Source organism: Arachis ipaensis, chromosome B07 (genome assembly GCF_000816755.2).
Source record: "Arachis ipaensis cultivar K30076 chromosome B07, Araip1.1, whole genome shotgun sequence".
NCBI lineage: Eukaryota > Viridiplantae > Streptophyta > Magnoliopsida > Fabales > Fabaceae > Arachis > Arachis ipaensis.
In genome coordinates this window covers 41,227,102-41,235,245 of record NC_029791.2, presented here as the reverse complement: position 1 = coordinate 41,235,245, position 8,144 = coordinate 41,227,102, and positions in this window count along the sequence as shown.

The window sequence follows — 8,144 nt, the reverse complement described above, 5'->3', positions numbered from 1 at the left end:
TATGCTGCAATGTGGTCTACGTACGCGGACGAGGAGCAAAACGGATAATGCTTACGTGACATCAAGGATGCATACGCAAGTCTACCGAAATTCCAAATCTTCATTTCTTCATGATTTCCCACTCTTCCTTGCTTCCTTTTCCTCTTCTTCTGGTCCATCCTTGATTCCTAAAACTTGAAATCACTTAACAAACATATCAAGGCATCGAATGGAATTTAAGAGAATTAAAATTTGCATTTTTGAAGCCTAAGAAGCATGCTTTTCCATTTAAGTACAATTTAGAAGGAAATCATAAAGGTGTGCTATTTAAGTGAATAAATGTGAGTTTATATGATGAAATCCATTCAATTCAAGCCAAAATTTGTCATCAAATATGGATTCATCAGAGATTAAAAGGAGGATGATAAGTGGATATCTTATATGCTTTTTCTTTGCATTTCTTAGTATTTTTGGTTATATTTTATTAAGTTTTAGTATGTCTTAGTGCAAAAATTCATGTTTGGATGCTACTTTGAGTTCTTGTATTTTTCCTATGATTTTAGGAGATTTTTGGGCGAATTTACCCAAAATTGGCAAAGTCTCGTTCAGAGATGAAAAAAGGATAACAGATGCTATCAAATCCTGACCTCCATGCATTCCAACGAGCATATCTTGAGCTACAGAGGTCCAATTGATGCGTTCTCAACGGCGTTGGACTTCCAGAGTTTTTCAACAATATATAATAGTCTATACTTCTCTTCTAGATCATTGCCCATAACTGGCGTTGAACGTCCACATCTGGAGTTCAACGCCCATAAGGGAGCAAACCCAGGTTGAATTCCCAAAGCTGGTGTTTAACGCCACCAAGGGAGCAAGGAAGCAGCGCATTCACCCCCTAATGGGTGTTCAACGCCCATTCTCCAAGTTGAATGCCAGGCTTGGATGAAACACTCAACTAAAGTGGGCTCAAAGTGGATTTTAGCACTCCTTAGCTTATTTTCGTTTATCCTTGTACTTTTTAATTTTAAATAAACATCTTTTAGGGTTAGCATCTCCTATTTAAAGAGGAGATCACTTAGGTTTAGGAATCAACTTTGACTATCAAACACCTAAGTATTCTCTATAAATTATGAGAAACTAAACCTCCTAGGTTAAGATTAGGAGCTCTGCTTATTCCTATGGATTAATATTATTACTTTTCTTCTTTAATATATGTTTGATTCCATTCTATGATGTATTGTCGTTCTTCATCCAAATGAATCTGGGGTGGAATGAGAGTATGACCCCTTATTCTACATGAGTTCTTGCAAGTTATATGGGCCAATTGGGATATGTGAGCTAAGGCTAGAATATTGAGCTTTATTCTCCGATCCAAAAGATCTGAGCTTGTCTGTGGTATTTTAAGTAGGATAAATGGATTGTGGATTGCATAAGCTTCATCTTCGTTCACATTGAATGACCACCGACAATGGCGTTTGATGTGAATTAGAGGAGATTAATTGATCACGACCAATGGTATTAATCACTTACAGCTTTATCATAGAATGAATCATTCATTGTTAAAGTAGTCAGTAGGAAGTATTAATCCGAAAAGATAAAGCATCTCTGACGCCTTAACTGATTCCTCATTAATATATCGACGTCAATTTTTCATTGCTCTGTTTACTGTTTTGTTTTATGCACCTACAACAATAACCACTATCTTTCTATTTTCCTGACTAAGATCTTCAAGATCACTATCCCTTGCTCAATCTAACAATCCTTGTGGGATCGACTCTCACTCACCTGAGGTATTTTTTGGATGACCCGGTGCACTTGTCAGTGAAGTTTTGCAGTTCAATTTTGCGCACCAGAAGAAACGGACTATTTTATGCAACCCACCTCAAGTGGCAGAATTTGCATTGGTTCATAAATTCTATGCAAATTTCTCTTGGGAGGAAGGAGGTGAACCTCCATAGTTAAGCTATCTGAGGGGCCAAATAATCAATTTTGGTCCGAATAATATTCGGAAGCTTCTTCGCCTCCCAAAACCTTCTTCTTCATCTTTTAACATGACATATGAGACAAGGATGAATATCCACCCTAGGTACAATGAAATCCTTATGGACATATGTGAACAAGGGGCTGAGTGAAGATGGATGTTGATGGAAGACCTTGCCAACTGAGGAGGAGGGATCTTACTCCAATGGCAAGAGGATGGTTTGAATTTATTCGAAGGTCCATCATCCATCATCAAACAAATCTGAGGCCACCACTAAGAGAGCTATCCTCATTCACTCCATCATGATTGGGGAGGAGGTAAGAGTTGAGAATTTTATCCCCAAAAACATTTACAGATTGACAAAAAGTGTGCATCAAAACTCTCTTATTGGCTTTCCAAGTCTTATCAAGTGCCTTTGTGAGCGCGTTGGAGTAAACATGAATGAAGGAGGCATTTTAGTGACCATGGGTCATAGCATTACAGCTTCAAGAATGGCCAAGGTGGTAAGAAGAGAAAACCATAACAACATCTAGAGGCACCACCTCCTTAAGATCAACCAACTGCAATTGAGCAATAAGTCCCTACAGGAGTTTATTGGAAGTTTCAGCATGACACCTGTTTTGAGGGTTACCTGAAATGTTGAGTTGGGTCAGAACGTGGAGTTTGGATTCCCTTCGAGTGACAGCGTCCGACTTGTTGGTGTCAAGGTGCTGCCTGTTCCGAGTTCCTCGTGAGGAGGTTGGGCGTGGTACCTGCAAGAGACTCTGATCCTTAAGTTAGCAAGGACTTTAAGTAGGTTTTTAGTAGAGTAGAACGTGAGTTATACCTTGGGGATCTAGTGTATTAATAGTAGAGAGCGGTGGCTTCCCTGAGCGCGATAATCTTAACTTATCTTATATCTTTGAAAGTTTTGTTGTGATCTTATCCTCTTGGCCACCGCCTTTCTAGAAGTAGTGACTTTACCTTGGTCTCTTCTGGATGGTGTTTGACCTCTTAAAAGAGGTTGGCTAGAGGTTTGGAGGGCCTTCTAAGAGGCCGGCCCGTTCGCCATACTAGGTCCTGGGTAAGAGCTCGGGTCTGGGTATGAATAGTGCCCAGCTCGAGCTTCAATCTTTTTATAGGTTGTGCTCGAGCATGAGTGACTTCGTCTTTATTAGATACTTCCTTTGAGGTAGCTCGGGCAGGTGACCTTTTCGTTGGTTTTTTGAAATTTGAATTGTTGCTCTGCTTTAAATGTGGAGCTTAGTTTGGCACAAAAGTTTCCTTCATTTCTGCGAGCGCCTTTAAGGTTTTATTGATTGGGCCTTTATTCCTTTGCTGTTTCATTCTTTTGGTGTTTATTAAAAGTCTTGGTGCTTCTTCTTCTTTCTCTTATTCTTTCCCTTTCTGCGACGCCCCTTTCTTTTCATTTTCTTTCCAAGTTTTTTCTCTTTGTTGCCGTTTGACTGCGTTTTGGGCTCAAGAATTTCTCTTTCTTGGTTTTCCTGGTGTCTTCCTTCTTGGAGAGGAGCATTCGTGCCATTGCTGCTTGACGTGCTTTTCCCTTCAACTTTCTCTCGAGTTAGAACTTTCGCCTTTCTTCGTTTTTCTTTTACTACTTCTTAGTGGTAGCCTCTGATAGATGTTTGGTTGAGGTTTTTGCCTCGCTGTATTGTAGGTGGCCTTTGGTAGTGTTTACTTGTTTTGTCTGATTTTTCAAAAAGTGACATTTCTGTAGCTTTTTCAGGAAAGGACTTTTTTTGTTTAACTCGGTTGTTTCTAGTAATTTTTACTACTTTTGTTCTACTTTTTTGACTTTGGGGTTGTTGCTGTTGGGATGATGCACTTGATGTCAGGGGGGTTCTTTTTGGGCTTTTTCGTACCTCTGAGTTGTGCCTTGTTGTATTCGTGTTGCCTCCAAAAGGTGTTACTGTGTCGCGACGTCGATGTCGTGAGGTGGGGGCACCTTTTAGCTGGTTTAGGTGTTTTTTGATAGAAATGCTGTGTTTTGTCAGTCTTTGTGGTTTTACCTGATCTCTTTTACCACTGACCGAGCTACTTGTAGTGATGGTTTTTTGTTTCTTTATTGTTGTGATTGTAAGTGTAGCTTTATGTCTTGTAGGGACCTTACAGAAATGTCTTCGAAAGTTCACATTGGCCTTGCTGACTGGATTGGTTCTGCAGTTCAATATTGCATGACGGTGGTAGATCGGGAGTATTGTGATCAGTTTAGGAGATTTCAAAGGGTTTGTGATAATAGGGAGGACGAAAAGTGTTCCGAGGGTTACCTGAAACTGAAGGTCGATCTCGGATGAGATCTATTGTGATGGCCGGAGCTATCGTGTCCGACTTGTTAACTTTGACGGTGCTGCTAATCCTGGTTCACCGGAGTGTAGTGGTACCTGCAAGAGACTCCGATGCTTAAGTTAGCATGGGCTTTGAGAAGGTATTTTGTGTAGAATCAGAGTATGAGTTATACCTGAGTTCTCCAGTGTATTTATAGTGGTGTGGGCTGACCTTTCTAAATAAGATAAGTTAGTTATCTTATCTTATCTTTGAATGAAGTCATCTTATCTTTTAGGCCAACCGCCTTTGGAGTGGGCTGTGTCCCACTTTCTGGGCCTACTTGGGCCTTTATAGCGATGGGGCCGAGCTTTTTAAGGGAGAGGTCGGTGGCCATCCAACCTGAAGAGCTCGGTCGTTCCTGTCTGAAGTCAGCTCGGGTCGTATAGCTCGACCCGTGGTATGAACAGTGCTCCTACTTGGGATCAATCTTACCCTTAAGGTCGTGTCTTTAGACTTCGACCCTTTGAGGAAGTTGAGCTCGAGCATTTTGCCTTTTAGTTGATCTTTGTATAACTCCTGTTGGGGAAGTTGACTCTTTAAATGCGAAGCGTTTTTCTTTTTTCCTTTTTAATTGCGGCACGCGTTGCGCTTTCTTGGGAACGTGCGAGGTTTAAATGCTCATTAATTTTCCTTCGCCATTTTCCTTTTTTCCCTCTTTCATTTCTCATTTTGAATTTCAAAGAATCACTTTATAGTTTCTTCTCTCCTTTTTCTTCGTCTCTTCGTTTGTTGTGGTGCTTCGTTCTCTCGTTTTCATGCCCCCAAGCCAATTTTCTTTTTCCTGAAAGCATTTGTTTGGCGCGTCGTCCTCTCGTCTTTAAGCAGTTGTCGTGTTCTCCTCCACATATTGGTTTTTTTTCCTTTCACTTTTCAACAGTCGTTCTTTCTGCATGCCTTCACTTGTCGCGTATTTCTCAAAGTCTTAATTTTTGCTTGAGTTTTGCTTTGAAAACTTTGAGTCTTTCTTCGAAAGATTGCATCTTTGTGCCTGATTATCGCTGTGATGTGCGCCTTTTTGTATTTCTGGTAGTTTTTGCTTCCTTAGGGCTTTTTGGCTAAGCCGCTGTTCCGGCCTCTCTTCATACAGAGCTTTTGTTTGAATTGTTTGGTAGAGAAAGGTTGTAGCTTTGATGATGAATTATTGGTAGAAAAGAAAGGTTTGTAGCTTCTTGGATTTTTGCGTGGTCTGTTTGATGATGATGGCTTTTTGCTTGTTTGTTGTCTCCAAAGGGTGCCCCTGGACTTTAGTGTGAGTCCTGGGGTTTCCCTTTTACTGCCGTATCTGACACTTGCTGTTTACTTTTATTGTCCGAGTTGTTTCCTTTTTTGCCCAAGTTGTTTGGTAGTAATCCAATTTTTCTTTTTCTTTATGTAGGGGTAGTTGACCTATGTCTTCCCGAAAAAATATTATCGAGATGTCTTTGAAAGTTCCTGGGCAGCTCAAAAATCGCCCTCAACAATCACTTTAAGTGGGTCACGTGCCAAGCGTCACGCGTGCACGTGGGTGACGCGTGCGCATCGCTGGCAAAACCTCTAATCACGCGTACGCGTGCTTGACGCGTGCGCGTGGCTTGAAAAATCTCCAATGCACGCGTACGCGTGCGTGACATGTGCGCGTGGCCCTCAATTCTCCAAAGGCTCATTTCTTCATGGATTCTCCACTTTGCATGCTTTTCTCTTCACTTCTTCCATCCAATACTTGCCTTATGAACCTGAAATCACTCAACAAACACATCAAGGCATCGAATGGAATTAAAGTGAATTAAAATCACGAATTTAAGGGCCTAAAAAGCATGTTTTTACACTTAAACACAAATTAGGGGAGAATTAAAAAACCATGCTATTTCCTTGAATAAATGTGAGAAAAGGTTTTAAAATCCCCTAATATAAGCATAAGATAAACCACAAAATTGGGGTTTATCAAACCTTCCCACACTTAAAACCAAGCATGTCCTCATGCTAAAATCAAGAAAGAAGCAAATGGTATCAACATTTATCCAATGCAAACTAACTATATGCAACCTATTTATGTGCAATCTATCTAAATGCAATCTATCTACATGAATGCATCTACTTGGTCAAAATAAATCAATTTCCAAGAATACATATACAAGTACGAGGGCTAAAGCAATAGCGATCAAAGCAAACCACAATTGAATTGAATCATTGAAAGATTTTACAAACTTGCAAGAAAAGATGATCCTGGGTGGAAGCATGTAATTGAGCAATCGAACCCTCTCCGGATGTGTATCCGCTCTAGTCACTCAAGTGTATGGGGTTGTTTCACTCAATTTTCCCCTAATCATGCTTTCCAAGATTTGTTTTTCATCTAACAATCAACAATTATTTCATGCATGCATACAAATATCATGAGGTCTTTCCCATAGGTTGTAATGGGGCTAGGGTCAAGGTAAGGATGTATATGGTCAAGTGAACTAGAATTTTGAATCTTTGATCAACTTAAACTTCCCACCTAACCTATGACAACCTATACAATTTCAAAGCTAACCTAACTACCCATTCTTCACTTTTTCACACACTCATGCATTCTCTTTTTGACCACTTCAACAAAAACACAAAAACATCCTTTTATCTCTACCCAATGTTCCCAACTCTCCCAAAATCAAATGATAAACACTCTCACTAGCCTAAACTAATCAAAGATCCAAACAAGGGACATTTATTATTTTTTCGCTTTAGGCTTGTAATGTGCTAAAATTAAGAACAAAAGGGTTAAGCATAGGCTCAAAATTGGCTAACAATGGAAGATAAAAGGTAGGCTATTTGGGTAAGTGAGCTATTTAAAACAATGGCCTCAATCATGTAAATGCATGTATACACAAAATAATGGACATAAAGAATTAAACAAATCAAAGATTACAATCATAGAAAGAGAATAATGCACACAAGAATGAAAATAAGTGGTTATATGTGATGTAACCACACAATTAGGCTCAAAACTCACATGCTTGTGTTCTTAGCTCAAAACATGTTCCACAATGTGTATAATTCAAGCAAGTTCTAAATTTTTTTCAATCAATTGGGGTGCCCTATAGATAAAAATCCTTGGAGAATCTCATTATTTGACTAAGCTTATTATATACATATGCAAAATAAAAAAATGCAACTAAAAATCCTACAAGACCTAAGAATGAAATGCAAAAGTGTTGGGATTAGAAACTCGTCACCCAAAAACGCCGATCGGTCGGACGACCTCCCCACACTTAGAAGTTTGCACCGTCCTCGGTGAACTCAAAGATGAGTAAGGGGGTATGGAGACTCTCCGAGTTGCCACCTTCAGCTGGTAGGTCAACCGGTGTTGTGTGTTCTTCCTTCTGCTTTCGTTTGTACTTATAATGACTCCAACATGAAAAATAGAAAGGAGAATAGTAAGAAGAGTAAATGCAAAAGCAAGGAAGCATAAATTGTTGGAATGAGGTAAACACTAGAATGAAGTGAGTTCTAGGTGTGTGGGTTCTAAGATGCATGCGGTCTAGAACATACACTAGCATAAAGAACTATGTCACAATTACACCAAAAAGGAACATGCACTTCACTCATTCTAGTATGCTTGAGATGCTCTAAAGTTGTAGTTAAGACAACCAAACAAGCAATAAGAAAGCATGAAAGCATTCAAGCCAAAGACATAAGGATGCATATGATCAAGAAGCACAATGCATTAAGATAAATGCACATAATCATCCATCAAGAAATTTCCTAATCAAAGGAAATGATGCAAATCACATGGCGACCAAATCATACAATTCAAGAATAGTTAAAGTGCTTTGAAGGCAATGTACCATGTTCTTGGTGTTCACAAAATTAAGCATGAAGAACTCAAAACTAAGTAATTAGTATA